This window comes from Eleutherodactylus coqui, chromosome 7, assembly GCF_035609145.1.
Source record: "Eleutherodactylus coqui strain aEleCoq1 chromosome 7, aEleCoq1.hap1, whole genome shotgun sequence".
In the NCBI taxonomy this organism is placed as follows: Eukaryota; Metazoa; Chordata; class Amphibia; order Anura; family Eleutherodactylidae; genus Eleutherodactylus; species Eleutherodactylus coqui.
In genome coordinates this window covers 227,030,980-227,051,333 of record NC_089843.1, presented here as the reverse complement: position 1 = coordinate 227,051,333, position 20,354 = coordinate 227,030,980, and the positions used below count along the sequence as shown (strand labels likewise).

Below are 20,354 nucleotides of genomic sequence, written 5' to 3'. Positions count from 1 at the left end.
TCAAAGATGTGCTCAATAAAGACATTTGACAGCTTGCTTTAGCAAGGACGCCTGAACAGGGACTTGAACCCTGGACCCTCAGATTAAAAGTCTGATGCTCTACCGACTGAGCTATCCAGGCTCTGAAAAATGCTCTTCTTAGCTCCTCTAAGCGTCTTAACATAAAATATGGAGGTAAAGAAACAAAGCTTTGGTGGAAAATCAAAAATGTGCTCAAAATCTGCTAAACAGACATAGAAGGGTTGTTTCTGCAATAAGCAAAGATGTTCTCAAGCTGCTTCTATACCCTTGGTTTTGCACAGTAGAACACGGCACTGAAGATGCAGAGACTCAGTGGAAAATCAAAGATGTGCTCAATAAAGACATTTGACAGCTTGCTTTAGCAAGTACGCCTGAACAGGGACTTGAACCCTGGACCCTCAGATTAAAAGTCTGATACTCTACCGACTGAGCTATCCAGGCTCTGAAAAATGCTCTTCTTAGCTCCTCTAAGTGTCTCAACATAAAATATGGAGGTAAAGAAACAAAGCTTTGGTGGAAAATCAACAATGTGCCCAAAATTTGCTAAACAGACATAGAAGGGTTGTTTCTGCAAAAAACAAAGTTTTTCTCAAGCTGCTTCTATACCCTCAGTTTTGCACAGTAGAACACGACAATAAAGAAGCAAAGACTCAGTGGAAAATCAAAGATGTGCTCAATTAAGACATTTGACAGCTTGCTTTAGCAAGTACGCCTGAACAGGGACTTGAACCCTTATGCTCTACCGACTGAACTATCCAGGCTCTGAAAAATGCTCTTCTTAGCTCCTCTAAGCGTCTTAACATAAAATATGGAGGTAAAGAAACAAAGCTTTGGTGGAAAATCAAAAATGTGCTCAAAATCTGCTAAACAGACATAGAAGGGTTGTTTCTGCAATAAGCAAAGATGTTCTCAAGCTGCTTCTATACCCTTGGTTTTGCACAGTAGAACACGGCACTGAAGATGCAGAGACTCAGTGGAAAATCAAAGATGTGCTCAATAAAGACATTTGACAGCTTGCTTTAGCAAGGACGCCTGAACAGGGACTTGAACCCTGGACCCTCAGATTAAAAGTCTGATGCTCTACTGACTGAGCTATCCAGGCTCTGAAAAATGCTCTTCTTAGCTCCTCTAAGCGTCTTAACATAAAATATGGAGGTAAAGAAACAAAGCTTTGGTGGAAAATCAAAAATGTGCTCAAAATCTGCTAAACAGACATAGAAGGGTTGTTTCTGCAATAAGCAAAGATGTTCTCAAGCTGCTTCTATACCCTTGGTTTTGCACAGTAGAACACGGCACTGAAGATGCAGAGACTCAGTGGAAAATCAAAGATGTGCTCAATAAAGACATTTGACAGCTTGCTTTAGCAAGTACGCTTGAACAGGGACTTGAACCCTGGACCTCAGATTAAAAGTCTGATGCTCTACCGACTGAGCTATCCAGGCTCTGAAAAATGCTCTTCTTAGCTCCTCTAAGCGTCTTAACATAAAATATGGAGGTAAAGAAACAAAGCTTTGGTGGAAAATCAAAAATGTGCTCAAAATCTGCTAAACAGACATAGAAGGGTTGTTTCTGCAATAAGCAAAGATGTTCTCAAGCTGCTTCTATACCCTTGGTTTTGCACAGTAGAACACGGCACTGAAGATGCAGAGACTCAGTGGAAAATCAAAGATGTGCTCAATAAAGACATTTGACAGCTTGCTTTAGCAAGTACGCTTGAACAGGGACTTGAACCCTGGACCACAGATTAAAAGTCTGATGCTCTACCAACTGAGCTATCCAGGCTCTGAAAAATGCTCTTCTTAGCTCCTCTAAGCGTCTTAACATAAAATATGGAGGTAAAGAAACAAAGCTTTGGTGGAAAATCAACAATGTGCCCAAAATTTGCTAAACAGACATAGAAGGGTTGTTTCTGCAAAAAACAAAGTTTTTCTCAAGCTGCTTCTATACCCTCAGTTTTGCACAGTAGAACACGACAATAAAGAAGCAAAGACTCAGTGGAAAATCAAAGATGTGCTCAATTAAGACATTTGACAGCTTGCTTTAGCAAGTACGCCTGAACAGGGACTTGAACCCTTATGCTCTACCGACTGAACTATCCAGGCTCTGAAAAATGCTCTTCTTAGCTCCTCTAAGCGTCTTAACATAAAATATGGAGGTAAAGAAACAAAGCTTTGGTGGAAAATCAAAAATGTGCTCAAAATCTGCTAAACAGACATAGAAGGGTTGTTTCTGCAATAAGCAAAGATGTTCTCAAGCTGCTTCTATACCCTTGGTTTTGCACAGTAGAACACGGCACTGAAGATGCAGAGACTCAGTGGAAAATCAAAGATGTGCTCAATAAAGACATTTGACAGCTTGCTTTAGCAAGGACGCCTGAACAGGGACTTGAACCCTGGACCCTCAGATTAAAAGTCTGATGCTCTACCGACTGAGCTATCCAGGCTCTGAAAAATGCTCTTCTTAGCTCCTCTAAGCGTCTTAACATAAAATATGGAGGTAAAGAAACAAAGCTTTGGTGGAAAATCAAAAATGTGCTCAAAATCTGCTAAACAGACATAGAAGGGTTGTTTCTGCAATAAGCAAAGATGTTCTCAAGCTGCTTCTATACCCTTGGTTTTGCACAGTAGAACACGGCACTGAAGATGCAGAGACTCAGTGGAAAATCAAAGATGTGCTCAATAAAGACATTTGACAGCTTGCTTTAGCAAGTACGCTTGAACAGGGACTTGAACCCTGGACCCTCAGATTAAAAGTCTGATGCTCTACCGACTGAGCTATCCAGGCTCTGAAAAATGCTCTTCTTAGCTCCTCTAAGCGTCTTAACATAAAATATGGAGGTAAAGAAACAAAGCTTTGGTGGAAAATCAAAAATGTGCTCAAAATCTGCTAAACAGACATAGAAGGGTTGTTTCTGCAATAAGCAAAGATGTTCTCAAGCTGCTTCTATACCCTTGGTTTTGCACAGTAGAACACGGCACTGAAGATGCAGAGACTCAGTGGAAAATCAAAGATGTGCTCAATAAAGACATTTGACAGCTTGCTTTAGCAAGTACGCCTGAACAGGGACTTGAACCCTGGACCCTCAGATTAAAAGTCTGATACTCTACCGACTGAGCTATCCAGGCTCTGAAAAATGCTCTTCTTAGCTCCTCTAAGTGTCTCAACATAAAATATGGAGGTAAAGAAACAAAGCTTTGGTGGAAAATCAACAATGTGCCCAAAATTTGCTAAACAGACATAGAAGGGTTGTTTCTGCAAAAAACAAAGTTTTTCTCAAGCTGCTTCTATACCCTCAGTTTTGCACAGTAGAACACGACAATAAAGAAGCAAAGACTCAGTGGAAAATCAAAGATGTGCTCAATTAAGACATTTGACAGCTTGCTTTAGCAAGTACGCCTGAACAGGGACTTGAACCCTTATGCTCTACCGACTGAACTATCCAGGCTCTGAAAAATGCTCTTCTTAGCTCCTCTAAGCGTCTTAACATAAAATATGGAGGTAAAGAAACAAAGCTTTGGTGGAAAATCAAAAATGTGCTCAAAATCTGCTAAACAGACATAGAAGGGTTGTTTCTGCAATAAGCAAAGATGTTCTCAAGCTGCTTCTATACCCTTGGTTTTGCACAGTAGAACACGGCACTGAAGATGCAGAGACTCAGTGGAAAATCAAAGATGTGCTCAATAAAGACATTTGACAGCTTGCTTTAGCAAGGACGCCTGAACAGGGACTTGAACCCTGGACCCTCAGATTAAAAGTCTGATGCTCTACCGACTGAGCTATCCAGGCTCTGAAAAATGCTCTTCTTAGCTCCTCTAAGCGTCTTAACATAAAATATGGAGGTAAAGAAACAAAGCTTTGGTGGAAAATCAAAAATGTGCTCAAAATCTGCTAAACAGACATAGAAGGGTTGTTTCTGCAATAAGCAAAGATGTTCTCAAGCTGCTTCTATACCCTTGGTTTTGCACAGTAGAACACGGCACTGAAGATGCAGAGACTCAGTGGAAAATCAAAGATGTGCTCAATAAAGACATTTGACAGCTTGCTTTAGCAAGTACGCTTGAACAGGGACTTGAACCCTGGACCTCAGATTAAAAGTCTGATGCTCTACCGACTGAGCTATCCAGGCTCTGAAAAATGCTCTTCTTAGCTCCTCTAAGCGTCTTAACATAAAATATGGAGGTAAAGAAACAAAGCTTTGGTGGAAAATCAAAAATGTGCTCAAAATCTGCTAAACAGACATAGAAGGGTTGTTTCTGCAATAAGCAAAGATGTTCTCAAGCTGCTTCTATACCCTTGGTTTTGCACAGTAGAACACGGCACTGAAGATGCAGAGACTCAGTGGAAAATCAAAGATGTGCTCAATAAAGACATTTGACAGCTTGCTTTAGCAAGTACGCCTGAACAGGGACTTGAACCCTGGACCCTCAGATTAAAAGTCTGATACTCTACCGACTGAGCTATCCAGGCTCTGAAAAATGCTCTTCTTAGCTCCTCTAAGTGTCTCAACATAAAATATGGAGGTAAAGAAACAAAGCTTTGGTGGAAAATCAACAATGTGCCCAAAATTTGCTAAACAGACATAGAAGGGTTGTTTCTGCAAAAAACAAAGTTTTTCTCAAGCTGCTTCTATACCCTCAGTTTTGCACAGTAGAACACGACAATAAAGAAGCAAAGACTCAGTGGAAAATCAAAGATGTGCTCAATTAAGACATTTGACAGCTTGCTTTAGCAAGTACGCCTGAACAGGGACTTGAACCCTTATGCTCTACCGACTGAACTATCCAGGCTCTGAAAAATGCTCTTCTTAGCTCCTCTAAGCGTCTTAACATAAAATATGGAGGTAAAGAAACAAAGCTTTGGTGGAAAATCAAAAATGTGCTCAAAATCTGCTAAACAGACATAGAAGGGTTGTTTCTGCAATAAGCAAAGATGTTCTCAAGCTGCTTCTATACCCTTGGTTTTGCACAGTAGAACACGGCACTGAAGATGCAGAGACTCAGTGGAAAATCAAAGATGTGCTCAATAAAGACATTTGACAGCTTGCTTTAGCAAGGACGCCTGAACAGGGACTTGAACCCTGGACCCTCAGATTAAAAGTCTGATGCTCTACTGACTGAGCTATCCAGGCTCTGAAAAATGCTCTTCTTAGCTCCTCTAAGCGTCTTAACATAAAATATGGAGGTAAAGAAACAAAGCTTTGGTGGAAAATCAAAAATGTGCTCAAAATCTGCTAAACAGACATAGAAGGGTTGTTTCTGCAATAAGCAAAGATGTTCTCAAGCTGCTTCTATACCCTTGGTTTTGCACAGTAGAACACGGCACTGAAGATGCAGAGACTCAGTGGAAAATCAAAGATGTGCTCAATAAAGACATTTGACAGCTTGCTTTAGCAAGTACGCTTGAACAGGGACTTGAACCCTGGACCTCAGATTAAAAGTCTGATGCTCTACCGACTGAGCTATCCAGGCTCTGAAAAATGCTCTTCTTAGCTCCTCTAAGCGTCTTAACATAAAATATGGAGGTAAAGAAACAAAGCTTTGGTGGAAAATCAAAAATGTGCTCAAAATCTGCTAAACAGACATAGAAGGGTTGTTTCTGCAATAAGCAAAGATGTTCTCAAGCTGCTTCTATACCCTTGGTTTTGCACAGTAGAACACGGCACTGAAGATGCAGAGACTCAGTGGAAAATCAAAGATGTGCTCAATAAAGACATTTGACAGCTTGCTTTAGCAAGTACGCTTGAACAGGGACTTGAACCCTGGACCACAGATTAAAAGTCTGATGCTCTACCAACTGAGCTATCCAGGCTCTGAAAAATGCTCTTCTTAGCTCCTCTAAGCGTCTTAACATAAAATATGGAGGTAAAGAAACAAAGCTTTGGTGGAAAATCAACAATGTGCCCAAAATTTGCTAAACAGACATAGAAGGGTTGTTTCTGCAAAAAACAAAGTTTTTCTCAAGCTGCTTCTATACCCTCAGTTTTGCACAGTAGAACACGACAATAAAGAAGCAAAGACTCAGTGGAAAATCAAAGATGTGCTCAATTAAGACATTTGACAGCTTGCTTTAGCAAGTACGCCTGAACAGGGACTTGAACCCTTATGCTCTACCGACTGAACTATCCAGGCTCTGAAAAATGCTCTTCTTAGCTCCTCTAAGCGTCTTAACATAAAATATGGAGGTAAAGAAACAAAGCTTTGGTGGAAAATCAAAAATGTGCTCAAAATCTGCTAAACAGACATAGAAGGGTTGTTTCTGCAATAAGCAAAGATGTTCTCAAGCTGCTTCTATACCCTTGGTTTTGCACAGTAGAACACGGCACTGAAGATGCAGAGACTCAGTGGAAAATCAAAGATGTGCTCAATAAAGACATTTGACAGCTTGCTTTAGCAAGGACGCCTGAACAGGGACTTGAACCCTGGACCCTCAGATTAAAAGTCTGATGCTCTACCGACTGAGCTATCCAGGCTCTGAAAAATGCTCTTCTTAGCTCCTCTAAGCGTCTTAACATAAAATATGGAGGTAAAGAAACAAAGCTTTGGTGGAAAATCAAAAATGTGCTCAAAATCTGCTAAACAGACATAGAAGGGTTGTTTCTGCAATAAGCAAAGATGTTCTCAAGCTGCTTCTATACCCTTGGTTTTGCACAGTAGAACACGGCACTGAAGATGCAGAGACTCAGTGGAAAATCAAAGATGTGCTCAATAAAGACATTTGACAGCTTGCTTTAGCAAGTACGCTTGAACAGGGACTTGAACCCTGGACCCTCAGATTAAAAGTCTGATGCTCTACCGACTGAGCTATCCAGGCTCTGAAAAATGCTCTTCTTAGCTCCTCTAAGCGTCTTAACATAAAATATGGAGGTAAAGAAACAAAGCTTTGGTGGAAAATCAAAAATGTGCTCAAAATCTGCTAAACAGACATAGAAGGGTTGTTTCTGCAATAAGCAAAGATGTTCTCAAGCTGCTTCTATACCCTTGGTTTTGCACAGTAGAACACGGCACTGAAGATGCAGAGACTCAGTGGAAAATCAAAGATGTGCTCAATAAAGACATTTGACAGCTTGCTTTAGCAAGTACGCCTGAACAGGGACTTGAACCCTGGACCCTCAGATTAAAAGTCTGATACTCTACCGACTGAGCTATCCAGGCTCTGAAAAATGCTCTTCTTAGCTCCTCTAAGTGTCTCAACATAAAATATGGAGGTAAAGAAACAAAGCTTTGGTGGAAAATCAACAATGTGCCCAAAATTTGCTAAACAGACATAGAAGGGTTGTTTCTGCAAAAAACAAAGTTTTTCTCAAGCTGCTTCTATACCCTCAGTTTTGCACAGTAGAACACGACAATAAAGAAGCAAAGACTCAGTGGAAAATCAAAGATGTGCTCAATTAAGACATTTGACAGCTTGCTTTAGCAAGTACGCCTGAACAGGGACTTGAACCCTTATGCTCTACCGACTGAACTATCCAGGCTCTGAAAAATGCTCTTCTTAGCTCCTCTAAGCGTCTTAACATAAAATATGGAGGTAAAGAAACAAAGCTTTGGTGGAAAATCAAAAATGTGCTCAAAATCTGCTAAACAGACATAGAAGGGTTGTTTCTGCAATAAGCAAAGATGTTCTCAAGCTGCTTCTATACCCTTGGTTTTGCACAGTAGAACACGGCACTGAAGATGCAGAGACTCAGTGGAAAATCAAAGATGTGCTCAATAAAGACATTTGACAGCTTGCTTTAGCAAGGACGCCTGAACAGGGACTTGAACCCTGGACCCTCAGATTAAAAGTCTGATGCTCTACCGACTGAGCTATCCAGGCTCTGAAAAATGCTCTTCTTAGCTCCTCTAAGCGTCTTAACATAAAATATGGAGGTAAAGAAACAAAGCTTTGGTGGAAAATCAAAAATGTGCTCAAAATCTGCTAAACAGACATAGAAGGGTTGTTTCTGCAATAAGCAAAGATGTTCTCAAGCTGCTTCTATACCCTTGGTTTTGCACAGTAGAACACGGCACTGAAGATGCAGAGACTCAGTGGAAAATCAAAGATGTGCTCAATAAAGACATTTGACAGCTTGCTTTAGCAAGTACGCTTGAACAGGGACTTAAACCCTGGACCTCAGATTAAAAGTCTGATGCTCTACCGACTGAGCTATCCAGGCTCTGAAAAATGCTCTTCTTAGCTCCTCTAAGCGTCTTAACATAAAATATGGAGGTAAAGAAACAAAGCTTTGGTGGAAAATCAAAAATGTGCTCAAAATCTGCTAAACAGACATAGAAGGGTTGTTTCTGCAATAAGCAAAGATGTTCTCAAGCTGCTTCTATACCCTTGGTTTTGCACAGTAGAACACGGCACTGAAGATGCAGAGACTCAGTGGAAAATCAAAGATGTGCTCAATAAAGACATTTGACAGCTTGCTTTAGCAAGTACGCCTGAACAGGGACTTGAACCCTGGACCCTCAGATTAAAAGTCTGATGCTCTACCGACTGAGCTATCCAGGCTCTGAAAAATGCTCTTCTTAGCTCCTCTAAGTGTCTCAACATAAAATATGGAGGTAAAGAAACAAAGCTTTGGTGGAAAATCAACAATGTGCCCAAAATTTGCTAAACAGACATAGAAGGGTTGTTTCTGCAAAAAACAAAGATTTTCTCAAGCTGCTTCTATACCCTCAGTTTTGCACAGTAGAACACGACAATAAAGAAGCAAAGACTCAGTGGAAAATCAAAGATGTGCTCAATTAAGACATTTGACAGCTTGCTTTAGCAAGTACGCCTGAACAGGGACTTGAACCCTGATGCTCTACCGACTGAACTATCCAGGCTCTGAAAAATGCTCTTCTTAGCTCCTCTAAGCGTCTTAACATAAAATATGGAGGTAAAGAAACAAAGCTTTGGTGGAAAATCAAAAATGTGCTCAAAATCTGCTAAACAGACATAGAAGGGTTGTTTCTGCAATAAGCAAAGATGTTCTCAAGCTGCTTTTATACCCTTGGTTTTGCACAGTAGAACACGGCACTGAAGATGCAGAGACTCAGTGGAAAATCAAAGATGTGCTCAATAAAGACATTTGACAGCTTGCTTTAGCAAGTACGCCTGAACAGGGACTTGAACCCTGGACCCTCAGATTAAAAGTCTGATGCTCTACCGACTGAGCTATCCAGGCTCTGAAAAATGCTCTTCTTAGCTCCTCTAAGCGTCTTAACATAAAATATGGAGGTAAAGAAACAAAGCTTTGGTGGAAAATCAACAATGTGCCCAAAATTTGCTAAACAGACATAGAAGGGTTGTTTCTGCAAAAAACAAAGATTTTCTCAAGCTGCTTCTATACCCTCAGTTTTGCACAGTAGAACACGACAATAAAGAAGCAAAGACTCAGTGGAAAATCAAAGATGTGCTCAATTAAGACATTTGACAGCTTGCTTTAGCGAGTACGCCTGAACAGGGACTTGAACCCTGATGCTCTACCGACTGAACTATCCAGGCTCTGAAAAATGCTCTTCTTAGCTCCTCTAAGCGTCTTAACATAAAATATGGAGGTAAAGAAACAAAGCTTTGGTGGAAAATCAAAAATGTGCTCAAAATCTGCTAAACAGACATAGAAGGGTTGTTTCTGCAATAAGCAAAGATGTTCTCAAGCTGCTTCTATACCCTTGGTTTTGCACAGTAGAACACGGCACTGAAGATGCAGAGACTCAGTGGAAAACCAAAGATGTGCTCAATAAAGACATTTGACAGCTTGCTTTAGCAAGTACGCCTGAACAGGGACTTGAACCCTGGACCCTCAGATTAAAAGTCTGATGCTCTACCGACTGAGCTATCCAGGCTCTGAAAAATGCTCTTCTTAGCTCCTCTAAGCGTCTTAACATAAAATATGGAGGTAAAGAAACAAAGATTTGGTGGAAAATCAACAATGTGCCCAAAATTTGCTAAACAGACATAGAAGGGTTGTTTCTGCAAAAAACAAAGTTTTTCTCAAGCTGCTTCTATACCCTCAGTTTTGCACAGTAGAACACGACAATAAAGAAGCAAAGACTCAGTGGAAAATCAAAGATGTGCTCAATTAAGACATTTGACAGCTTGCTTTAGCAAGTACGCCTGAACAGGGACTTGAACCCTTATGCTCTACCGACTGAACTATCCAGGCTCTGAAAAATGCTCTTCTTAGCTCCTCTAAGCGTCTTAACATAAAATATGGAGGTAAAGAAACAAAGCTTTGGTGGAAAATCAAAAATGTGCTCAAAATCTGCTAAACAGACATAGAAGGGTTGTTTCTGCAATAAGCAAAGATGTTCTCAAGCTGCTTCTATACCCTTGGTTTTGCACAGTAGAACACGGCACTGAAGATGCAGAGACTCAGTGGAAAATCAAAGATGTGCTCAATAAAGACATTTGACAGCTTGCTTTAGCAAGGACGCCTGAACAGGGACTTGAACCCTGGACCCTCAGATTAAAAGTCTGATGCTCTACCGACTGAGCTATCCAGGCTCTGAAAAATGCTCTTCTTAGCTCCTCTAAGCGTCTTAACATAAAATATGGAGGTAAAGAAACAAAGCTTTGGTGGAAAATCAAAAATGTGCTCAAAATCTGCTAAACAGACATAGAAGGGTTGTTTCTGCAATAAGCAAAGATGTTCTCAAGCTGCTTCTATACCCTTGGTTTTGCACAGTAGAACACGGCACTGAAGATGCAGAGACTCAGTGGAAAATCAAAGATGTGCTCAATAAAGACATTTGACAGCTTGCTTTAGCAAGTACGCTTGAACAGGGACTTGAACCCTGGACCCTCAGATTAAAAGTCTGATGCTCTACCGACTGAGCTATCCAGGCTCTGAAAAATGCTCTTCTTAGCTCCTCTAAGCGTCTTAACATAAAATATGGAGGTAAAGAAACAAAGCTTTGGTGGAAAATCAAAAATGTGCTCAAAATCTGCTAAACAGACATAGAAGGGTTGTTTCTGCAATAAGCAAAGATGTTCTCAAGCTGCTTCTATACCCTTGGTTTTGCACAGTAGAACACGGCACTGAAGATGCAGAGACTCAGTGGAAAATCAAAGATGTGCTCAATAAAGACATTTGACAGCTTGCTTTAGCAAGTACGCCTGAACAGGGACTTGAACCCTGGACCCTCAGATTAAAAGTCTGATGCTCTACCGACTGAGCTATCCAGGCTCTGAAAAATGCTCTTCTTAGCTCCTCTAAGTGTCTCAACATAAAATATGGAGGTAAAGAAACAAAGCTTTGGTGGAAAATCAACAATGTGCCCAAAATTTGCTAAACAGACATAGAAGGGTTGTTTCTGCAAAAAACAAAGATTTTCTCAAGCTGCTTCTATACCCTCAGTTTTGCACAGTAGAACACGACAATAAAGAAGCAAAGACTCAGTGGAAAATCAAAGATGTGCTCAATTAAGACATTTGACAGCTTGCTTTAGCAAGTACGCCTGAACAGGGACTTGAACCCTGATGCTCTACCGACTGAACTATCCAGGCTCTGAAAAATGCTCTTCTTAGCTCCTCTAAGCGTCTTAACATAAAATATGGAGGTAAAGAAACAAAGCTTTGGTGGAAAATCAAAAATGTGCTCAAAATCTGCTAAACAGACATAGAAGGGTTGTTTCTGCAATAAGCAAAGATGTTCTCAAGCTGCTTTTATACCCTTGGTTTTGCACAGTAGAACACGGCACTGAAGATGCAGAGACTCAGTGGAAAATCAAAGATGTGCTCAATAAAGACATTTGACAGCTTGCTTTAGCAAGTACGCCTGAACAGGGACTTGAACCCTGGACCCTCAGATTAAAAGTCTGATGCTCTACCGACTGAGCTATCCAGGCTCTGAAAAATGCTCTTCTTAGCTCCTCTAAGCGTCTTAACATAAAATATGGAGGTAAAGAAACAAAGCTTTGGTGGAAAATCAACAATGTGCCCAAAATTTGCTAAACAGACATAGAAGGGTTGTTTCTGCAAAAAACAAAGATTTTCTCAAGCTGCTTCTATACCCTCAGTTTTGCACAGTAGAACACGACAATAAAGAAGCAAAGACTCAGTGGAAAATCAAAGATGTGCTCAATTAAGACATTTGACAGCTTGCTTTAGCGAGTACGCCTGAACAGGGACTTGAACCCTGATGCTCTACCGACTGAACTATCCAGGCTCTGAAAAATGCTCTTCTTAGCTCCTCTAAGCGTCTTAACATAAAATATGGAGGTAAAGAAACAAAGCTTTGGTGGAAAATCAAAAATGTGCTCAAAATCTGCTAAACAGACATAGAAGGGTTGTTTCTGCAATAAGCAAAGATGTTCTCAAGCTGCTTCTATACCCTTGGTTTTGCACAGTAGAACACGGCACTGAAGATGCAGAGACTCAGTGGAAAACCAAAGATGTGCTCAATAAAGACATTTGACAGCTTGCTTTAGCAAGTACGCCTGAACAGGGACTTGAACCCTGGACCCTCAGATTAAAAGTCTGATGCTCTACCGACTGAGCTATCCAGGCTCTGAAAAATGCTCTTCTTAGCTCCTCTAAGCGTCTTAACATAAAATATGGAGGTAAAGAAACAAAGATTTGGTGGAAAATCAACAATGTGCCCAAAATTTGCTAAACAGACATAGAAGGGTTGTTTCTGCAAAAAACAAAGTTTTTCTCAAGCTGCTTCTATACCCTCAGTTTTGCACAGTAGAACACGACAATAAAGAAGCAAAGACTCAGTGGAAAATCAAAGATGTGCTCAATTAAGACATTTGACAGCTTGCTTTAGCAAGTACGCCTGAACAGGGACTTGAACCCTTATGCTCTACCGACTGAACTATCCAGGCTCTGAAAAATGCTCTTCTTAGCTCCTCTAAGCGTCTTAACATAAAATATGGAGGTAAAGAAACAAAGCTTTGGTGGAAAATCAAAAATGTGCTCAAAATCTGCTAAACAGACATAGAAGGGTTGTTTCTGCAATAAGCAAAGATGTTCTCAAGCTGCTTCTATACCCTTGGTTTTGCACAGTAGAACACGGCACTGAAGATGCAGAGACTCAGTGGAAAATCAAAGATGTGCTCAATAAAGACATTTGACAGCTTGCTTTAGCAAGGACGCCTGAACAGGGACTTGAACCCTGGACCCTCAGATTAAAAGTCTGATGCTCTACCGACTGAGCTATCCAGGCTCTGAAAAATGCTCTTCTTAGCTCCTCTAAGCGTCTTAACATAAAATATGGAGGTAAAGAAACAAAGCTTTGGTGGAAAATCAAAAATGTGCTCAAAATCTGCTAAACAGACATAGAAGGGTTGTTTCTGCAATAAGCAAAGATGTTCTCAAGCTGCTTCTATACCCTTGGTTTTGCACAGTAGAACACGGCACTGAAGATGCAGAGACTCAGTGGAAAATCAAAGATGTGCTCAATAAAGACATTTGACAGCTTGCTTTAGCAAGTACGCTTGAACAGGGACTTGAACCCTGGACCCTCAGATTAAAAGTCTGATGCTCTACCGACTGAGCTATCCAGGCTCTGAAAAATGCTCTTCTTAGCTCCTCTAAGCGTCTTAACATAAAATATGGAGGTAAAGAAACAAAGCTTTGGTGGAAAATCAAAAATGTGCTCAAAATCTGCTAAACAGACATAGAAGGGTTGTTTCTGCAATAAGCAAAGATGTTCTCAAGCTGCTTCTATACCCTTGGTTTTGCACAGTAGAACACGGCACTGAAGATGCAGAGACTCAGTGGAAAATCAAAGATGTGCTCAATAAAGACATTTGACAGCTTGCTTTAGCAAGTACGCCTGAACAGGGACTTGAACCCTGGACCCTCAGATTAAAAGTCTGATGCTCTACCGACTGAGCTATCCAGGCTCTGAAAAATGCTCTTCTTAGCTCCTCTAAGTGTCTCAACATAAAATATGGAGGTAAAGAAACAAAGCTTTGGTGGAAAATCAACAATGTGCCCAAAATTTGCTAAACAGACATAGAAGGGTTGTTTCTGCAAAAAACAAAGATTTTCTCAAGCTGCTTCTATACCCTCAGTTTTGCACAGTAGAACACGACAATAAAGAAGCAAAGACTCAGTGGAAAATCAAAGATGTGCTCAATTAAGACATTTGACAGCTTGCTTTAGCAAGTACGCCTGAACAGGGACTTGAACCCTGATGCTCTACCGACTGAACTATCCAGGCTCTGAAAAATGCTCTTCTTAGCTCCTCTAAGCGTCTTAACATAAAATATGGAGGTAAAGAAACAAAGCTTTGGTGGAAAATCAAAAATGTGCTCAAAATCTGCTAAACAGACATAGAAGGGTTGTTTCTGCAATAAGCAAAGATGTTCTCAAGCTGCTTTTATACCCTTGGTTTTGCACAGTAGAACACGGCACTGAAGATGCAGAGACTCAGTGGAAAATCAAAGATGTGCTCAATAAAGACATTTGACAGCTTGCTTTAGCAAGTACGCCTGAACAGGGACTTGAACCCTGGACCCTCAGATTAAAAGTCTGATGCTCTACCGACTGAGCTATCCAGGCTCTGAAAAATGCTCTTCTTAGCTCCTCTAAGCGTCTTAACATAAAATATGGAGGTAAAGAAACAAAGCTTTGGTGGAAAATCAACAATGTGCCCAAAATTTGCTAAACAGACATAGAAGGGTTGTTTCTGCAAAAAACAAAGATTTTCTCAAGCTGCTTCTATACCCTCAGTTTTGCACAGTAGAACACGACAATAAAGAAGCAAAGACTCAGTGGAAAATCAAAGATGTGCTCAATTAAGACATTTGACAGCTTGCTTTAGCGAGTACGCCTGAACAGGGACTTGAACCCTGATGCTCTACCGACTGAACTATCCAGGCTCTGAAAAATGCTCTTCTTAGCTCCTCTAAGCGTCTTAACATAAAATATGGAGGTAAAGAAACAAAGCTTTGGTGGAAAATCAAAAATGTGCTCAAAATCTGCTAAACAGACATAGAAGGGTTGTTTCTGCAATAAGCAAAGATGTTCTCATGCTGCTTCTATACCCTTGGTTTTGCACAGTAGAACACGGCACTGAAGATGCAGAGACTCAGTGGAAAATCAAAGATGTGCTCAATAAAGACATTTGACAGCTTGCTTTAGCAAGTACGCCTGAACAGGGACTTGAACCCTGGACCCTCAGATTAAAAGTCTGATGCTCTACCGACTGAGCTATCCAGGCTCTGAAAAATGCTCTTCTTAGCTCCTCTAAGCGTCTTAACATAAAATATGGAGGTAAAGAAACAAAGCTTTGGTGGAAAATCAAAAATGTGCTCAAAATCTGCTAAACAGACATAGAAGGGTTGTTTCTGCAATAAGCAAAGATGTTCTCAAGCTGCTTCTATACCCTTGGTTTTGCACAGTAGAACACGGCACTGAAGATGCAGAGACTCAGTGGAAAATCAAAGATGTGCTCAATAAAGACATTTGACAGCTTGCTTTAGCAAGTACGCTTGAACAGGGACTTGAACCCTGGACCTCAGATTAAAAGTCTGATGCTCTACCGACTGAGCTATCCAGGCTCTGAAAAATGCTCTTCTTAGCTCCTCTAAGCGTCTTAACATAAAATATGGAGGTAAAGAAACAAAGCTTTGGTGGAAAATCAAAAATGTGCTCAAAATCTGCTAAACAGACATAGAAGGGTTGTTTCTGCAATAAGCAAAGATGTTCTCAAGCTGCTTCTATACCCTTGGTTTTGCACAGTAGAACACGGCACTGAAGATGCAGAGACTCAGTGGAAAATCAAAGATGTGCTCAATAAAGACATTTGACAGCTTGCTTTAGCAAGTACGCCTGAACAGGGACTTGAACCCTGGACCCTCAGATTAAAAGTCTGATGCTCTACCGACTGAGCTATCCAGGCTCTGAAAAATGCTCTTCTTAGCTCCTCTAAGTGTCTCAACATAAAATATGGAGGTAAAGAAACAAAGCTTTGGTGGAAAATCAACAATGTGCCCAAAATTTGCTAAACAGACATAGAAGGGTTGTTTCTGCAAAAAACAAAGATTTTCTCAAGCTGCTTCTATACCCTCAGTTTTGCACAGTAGAACACGACAATAAAGAAGCAAAGACTCAGTGGAAAATCAAAGATGTGCTCAATTAAGACATTTGACAGCTTGCTTTAGCAAGTACGCCTGAACAGGGACTTGAACCCTGATGCTCTACCGACTGAACTATCCAGGCTCTGAAAAATGCTCTTCTTAGCTCCTCTAAGCGTCTTAACATAAAATATGGAGGTAAAGAAACAAAGCTTTGGTGGAAAATCAAAAATGTGCTCAAAATCTGCTAAACAGACATAGAAGGGTTGTTTCTGCAATAAGCAAACATGTTCTCAAGCTGCTTTTATACCCTTGGTTTTGCACAGTAGAACACGGCACTGAAGATGCAGAGACTCAGTGGAAAATCAAAGATGTGCTCAATAAAGACATTTGACAGCTTGCTTTAGCAAGTACGCCTGAACAGGGACTTGAACCCTGGACCCTCAGATTAAAAGTCTGATGCTCTACCGACTGAGCTATCCAGGCTCTGAAAAATGCTCTTCTTAGCTCCTCTAAGCGTCTTAACATAAAATATGGAGGTAAAGAAACAAAGCTTTGGTGGAAAATCAACAATGTGCCCAAAATTTGCTAAACAGACATAGAAGGGTTGTTTCTGCAATAAGCAAAGATGTTCTCAAGCTGCTTCTATACCCTTGGTTTTGCACAGTAGAACACGGCACTGAAGATGCAGAGACTCAGTGGAAAATCAAAGATGTGCTCAATAAAGACATTTGACAGCTTGCTTTACCTTGCTTTAGCTCCTCTAAGCGTCTTAACATAAAATATGGAGCAAATACGCCTGAACAGGGACTTGAACCCTGGACCCTCAGATTAAAAGTCTGATGCTCTACCGACTGAGCTATCCAGGCTCTGAAAAATGCTCCTCTTAGCTCCTCTAAGCGTCTTAACATAAAATATGGAGGTAAAGAAACAAAGCTTTGGTGGAAAATCAAAAATGTGCTCAAAATCTGCTAAACAGACATAGAAGGGTTGTTTCTGCAATAAGCAAAGATGTTCTCAAGCTGCTTCTATACCCTTGGTTTTGCACAGTAGAACACGGCACTGAAGATGCAGAGACTCAGTGGAAAATCAAAGATGTGCTCAATAAAGACATTTGACAGCTTGCTTTAGCAAGTACGCTTGAACAGGGACTTGAACCCTGGACCTCAGATTAAAAGTCTGATGCTCTACCGACTGAGCTATCCAGGCTCTGAAAAATGCTCTTCTTAGCTCCTCTAAGCGTCTTAACATAAAATATGGAGGTAAAGAAACAAAGCTTTGGTGGAAAATCAAAAATGTGCTCAAAATCTGCTAAACAGACATAGAAGGGTTGTTTCTGCAATAAGCAAAGATGTTCTCAAGCTGCTTTTATACCCTTGGTTTTGCACAGTAGAACACGGCACTGAAGATGCAGAGACTCAGTGGAAAATCAAAGATGTGCTCAATTAAGACATTTGACAGCTTGCTTTAGCAAGTACGCCTGAACAGGGACTTGAACCCTGATGCTCTACCGACTGAACTATCCAGGCTCTGAAAAATGCTCTTCTTAGCTCCTCTAAGCGTCTTAACATAAAATATGGAGGTAAAGAAACAAAGCTTTGGTGGAAAATCAAAAATGTGCTCAAAATCTGCTAAACAGACATAGAAGGGTTGTTTCTGCAATAAGCAAAGATGTTCTCAAGCTGCTTTTATACCCTTGGTTTTGCACAGTAGAACACGGCACTGAAGATGCAGAGACTCAGTGGAAAATCAAAGATGTGCTCAATAAAGACATTTGACAGCTTGCTTTAGCAAGTACGCCTGAACAGGGACTTGAACCCTGGACCCTCAGATTAAAAGTCTGATGCTCTACCGACTGAGCTATCCAGGCTCTGAAAAATGCTCTTCTTAGCTCCTCTAAGCGTCTTAACATAAAATATGGAGGTAAAGAAACAAAGCTTTGGTGGAAAATCAACAATGTGCCCAAAATTTGCTAAACAGACATAGAAGGGTTGTTTCTGCAAAAAACAAAGATTTTCTCAAGCTGCTTCTATACCCTCAGTTTTGCACAGTAGAACACGACAATAAAGAAGCAAAGACTCAGTGGAAAATCAAAGATGTGCTCAATTAAGACATTTGACAGCTTGCTTTAGCGAGTACGCCTGAACAGGGACTTGAACCCTGATGCTCTACCGACTGAACTATCCAGGCTCTGAAAAATGCTCTTCTTAGCTCCTCTAAGCGTCTTAACATAAAATATGGAGGTAAAGAAACAAAGCTTTGGTGGAAAATCAAAAATGTGCTCAAAATCTGCTAAACAGACATAGAAGGGTTGTTTCTGCAATAAGCAAAGATGTTCTCAAGCTGCTTCTATACCCTTGGTTTTGCACAGTAGAACACGGCACTGAAGATGCAGAGACTCAGTGGAAAACCAAAGATGTGCTCAATAAAGACATTTGACAGCTTGCTTTAGCAAGTACGCCTGAACAGGGACTTGAACCCTTATGCTCTACCGACTGAACTATCCAGGCTCTGAAAAATGCTCTTCTTAGCTCCTCTAAGCGTCTTAACATAAAATATGGAGGTAAAGAAACAAAGCTTTGGTGGAAAATCAAAAATGTGCTCAAAATCTGCTAAACAGACATAGAAGGGTTGTTTCTGCAATAAGCAAAGATGTTCTCAAGCTGCTTCTATACCCTTGGTTTTGCACAGTAGAACACGGCACTGAAGATGCAGAGACTCAGTGGAAAATCAAAGATGTGCTCAATAAAGACATTTGACAGCTTGCTTTAGCAAGGACGCCTGAACAGGGACTTGAACCCTGGACCCTCAGATTAAAAGTCTGATGCTCTACCGACTGAGCTATCCAGGCTCTGAAAAATGCTCTTCTTAGCTCCTCTAAGCGTCTTAACATAAAATATGGAGGTAAAGAAACAAAGCTTTGGTGGAAAATCAAAAATGTGCTCAAAATCTGCTAAACAGACATAGAAGGGTTGTTTCTGCAATAAGCAAAGATGTTCTCAAGCTGCTTCTATACCCTTGGTTTTGCACAGTAGAACACGGCACTGAAGATGCAGAGACTCAGTGGAAAATCAAAGATGTGCTCAATAAAGACATTTGACAGCTTGCTTTAGCAAGTACGCTTGAACAGGGACTTGAACCCTGGACCCTCAGATTAAAAGTCTGATGCTCTACCGACTGAGCTATCCAGGCTCTGAAAAATGCTCTTCTTAGCTCCTCTAAGCGTCTTAACATAAAATATGGAGGTAAAGAAACAAAGCTTTGGTGGAAAATCAAAAATGTGCTCAAAATCTGCTAAACAGACATAGAAGGGTTGTTTCTGCAATAAGCAAAGATGTTCTCAAGCTGCTTCTATACCCTTGGTTTTGCACAGTAGAACACGGCACTGAAGATGCAGAGACTCAGTGGAAAATCAAAGATGTGCTCAATAAAGACATTTGACAGCTTGCTTTAGCAAGTACGCCTGAACAGGGACTTGAACCCTGGACCCTCAGATTAAAAGTCTGATGCTCTACCGACTGAGCTATCCAGGCTCTGAAAAATGCTCTTCTTAGCTCCTCTAAGTGTCTCAACATAAAATATGGAGGTAAAGAAACAAAGCTTTGGTGGAAAATCAACAATGTGCCCAAAATTTGCTAAACAGACATAGAAGGGTTGTTTCTGCAAAAAACAAAGATTTTCTCAAGCTGCTTCTATACCCTCAGTTTTGCACAGTAGAACACGACAATAAAGAAGCAAAGACTCAGTGGAAAATCAAAGATGTGCTCAATTAAGACATTTGACAGCTTGCTTTAGCAAGTACGCCTGAACAGGGAGTTGAACCCTGATGCTCTACCGACTGAACTATCCTGGCTCTGAAAAATGCTCTTCTTAGCTCCTCTAAGCGTCTTAACATAAAATATGGAGGTAAAGAAACAAAGCTTTGGTGGAAAATCAAAAATGTGCTCAAAATCTGCTAAACAGACATAGAAGGGTTGTTTCTGCAATAAGCAAAGATGTTCTCAAGCTGCTTTTATACCCTTGGTTTTGCACAGTAGAACACGGCACTGAAGATGCAGAGACTCAGTGGAAAATCAAAGATGTGCTCAATAAAGACATTTGACAGCTTGCTTTAGCAAGTACGCCTGAACAGGGACTTGAACCCTGGACCCTCAGATTAAAAGTCTGATGCTCTACCGACTGAGCTTTCCAGGCTCTGAAAAATGCTCTTCTTAGCTCCTCTAAGTGTCTTAACATAAAATATGGAGGTAAAGAAACAAAGCTTTGGTGGAAAATCAACAATGTGCCCAAAATTTGCTAAACAGACATAGAAGGGTTGTTTCTGCAAAAAAC

General features: G+C 40.7%; 22 non-coding genes across 22 annotated transcripts; all 22 read right to left on the bottom strand.

Annotated features, from left to right (window-relative positions):
• Positions 1–48: 48 nt before the first annotated feature.
• Positions 49–121, bottom strand: TRNAK-UUU (transfer RNA lysine (anticodon UUU)). The gene has a single exon. It is a non-coding gene; the product is annotated as a tRNA-Lys (tRNA).
• A 2,270-nt stretch (positions 122–2,391) lies between these two features.
• TRNAK-UUU (transfer RNA lysine (anticodon UUU)) lies at positions 2,392–2,464 on the bottom strand. The gene has a single exon. It is a non-coding gene; the product is annotated as a tRNA-Lys (tRNA).
• Positions 2,465–3,734: 1,270 nt separating this feature from the next.
• TRNAK-UUU (transfer RNA lysine (anticodon UUU)) lies at positions 3,735–3,807 on the bottom strand. The gene has a single exon. It is a non-coding gene; the product is annotated as a tRNA-Lys (tRNA).
• Positions 3,808–6,417: 2,610 nt separating this feature from the next.
• TRNAK-UUU (transfer RNA lysine (anticodon UUU)) lies at positions 6,418–6,490 on the bottom strand. The gene has a single exon. It is a non-coding gene; the product is annotated as a tRNA-Lys (tRNA).
• A 1,270-nt stretch (positions 6,491–7,760) lies between these two features.
• Positions 7,761–7,833, bottom strand: TRNAK-UUU (transfer RNA lysine (anticodon UUU)). The gene has a single exon. It is a non-coding gene; the product is annotated as a tRNA-Lys (tRNA).
• A 608-nt stretch (positions 7,834–8,441) lies between these two features.
• Positions 8,442–8,514, bottom strand: TRNAK-UUU (transfer RNA lysine (anticodon UUU)). The gene has a single exon. It is a non-coding gene; the product is annotated as a tRNA-Lys (tRNA).
• A 588-nt stretch (positions 8,515–9,102) lies between these two features.
• TRNAK-UUU (transfer RNA lysine (anticodon UUU)) lies at positions 9,103–9,175 on the bottom strand. The gene has a single exon. It is a non-coding gene; the product is annotated as a tRNA-Lys (tRNA).
• Positions 9,176–9,763: 588 nt separating this feature from the next.
• TRNAK-UUU (transfer RNA lysine (anticodon UUU)) lies at positions 9,764–9,836 on the bottom strand. The gene has a single exon. It is a non-coding gene; the product is annotated as a tRNA-Lys (tRNA).
• A 588-nt stretch (positions 9,837–10,424) lies between these two features.
• On the bottom strand, positions 10,425–10,497 carry TRNAK-UUU (transfer RNA lysine (anticodon UUU)). Its single transcript has one exon. It is a non-coding gene; the product is annotated as a tRNA-Lys (tRNA).
• Positions 10,498–11,106: 609 nt separating this feature from the next.
• Positions 11,107–11,179, bottom strand: TRNAK-UUU (transfer RNA lysine (anticodon UUU)). The gene has a single exon. It is a non-coding gene; the product is annotated as a tRNA-Lys (tRNA).
• Positions 11,180–11,767: 588 nt separating this feature from the next.
• Positions 11,768–11,840, bottom strand: TRNAK-UUU (transfer RNA lysine (anticodon UUU)). The gene has a single exon. It is a non-coding gene; the product is annotated as a tRNA-Lys (tRNA).
• Positions 11,841–12,428: 588 nt separating this feature from the next.
• TRNAK-UUU (transfer RNA lysine (anticodon UUU)) lies at positions 12,429–12,501 on the bottom strand. Its single transcript has one exon. It is a non-coding gene; the product is annotated as a tRNA-Lys (tRNA).
• A 588-nt stretch (positions 12,502–13,089) lies between these two features.
• On the bottom strand, positions 13,090–13,162 carry TRNAK-UUU (transfer RNA lysine (anticodon UUU)). The gene has a single exon. It is a non-coding gene; the product is annotated as a tRNA-Lys (tRNA).
• Positions 13,163–13,771: 609 nt separating this feature from the next.
• Positions 13,772–13,844, bottom strand: TRNAK-UUU (transfer RNA lysine (anticodon UUU)). The gene has a single exon. It is a non-coding gene; the product is annotated as a tRNA-Lys (tRNA).
• A 588-nt stretch (positions 13,845–14,432) lies between these two features.
• Positions 14,433–14,505, bottom strand: TRNAK-UUU (transfer RNA lysine (anticodon UUU)). The gene has a single exon. It is a non-coding gene; the product is annotated as a tRNA-Lys (tRNA).
• Positions 14,506–15,093: 588 nt separating this feature from the next.
• Positions 15,094–15,166, bottom strand: TRNAK-UUU (transfer RNA lysine (anticodon UUU)). The gene has a single exon. It is a non-coding gene; the product is annotated as a tRNA-Lys (tRNA).
• Positions 15,167–15,774: 608 nt separating this feature from the next.
• On the bottom strand, positions 15,775–15,847 carry TRNAK-UUU (transfer RNA lysine (anticodon UUU)). The gene has a single exon. It is a non-coding gene; the product is annotated as a tRNA-Lys (tRNA).
• Positions 15,848–16,435: 588 nt separating this feature from the next.
• Positions 16,436–16,508, bottom strand: TRNAK-UUU (transfer RNA lysine (anticodon UUU)). The gene has a single exon. It is a non-coding gene; the product is annotated as a tRNA-Lys (tRNA).
• Positions 16,509–16,818: 310 nt separating this feature from the next.
• Positions 16,819–16,891, bottom strand: TRNAK-UUU (transfer RNA lysine (anticodon UUU)). The gene has a single exon. It is a non-coding gene; the product is annotated as a tRNA-Lys (tRNA).
• Positions 16,892–17,819: 928 nt separating this feature from the next.
• Positions 17,820–17,892, bottom strand: TRNAK-UUU (transfer RNA lysine (anticodon UUU)). The gene has a single exon. It is a non-coding gene; the product is annotated as a tRNA-Lys (tRNA).
• A 908-nt stretch (positions 17,893–18,800) lies between these two features.
• TRNAK-UUU (transfer RNA lysine (anticodon UUU)) lies at positions 18,801–18,873 on the bottom strand. The gene has a single exon. It is a non-coding gene; the product is annotated as a tRNA-Lys (tRNA).
• A 609-nt stretch (positions 18,874–19,482) lies between these two features.
• On the bottom strand, positions 19,483–19,555 carry TRNAK-UUU (transfer RNA lysine (anticodon UUU)). The gene has a single exon. It is a non-coding gene; the product is annotated as a tRNA-Lys (tRNA).
• Positions 19,556–20,354: the final 799 nt, after the last annotated feature.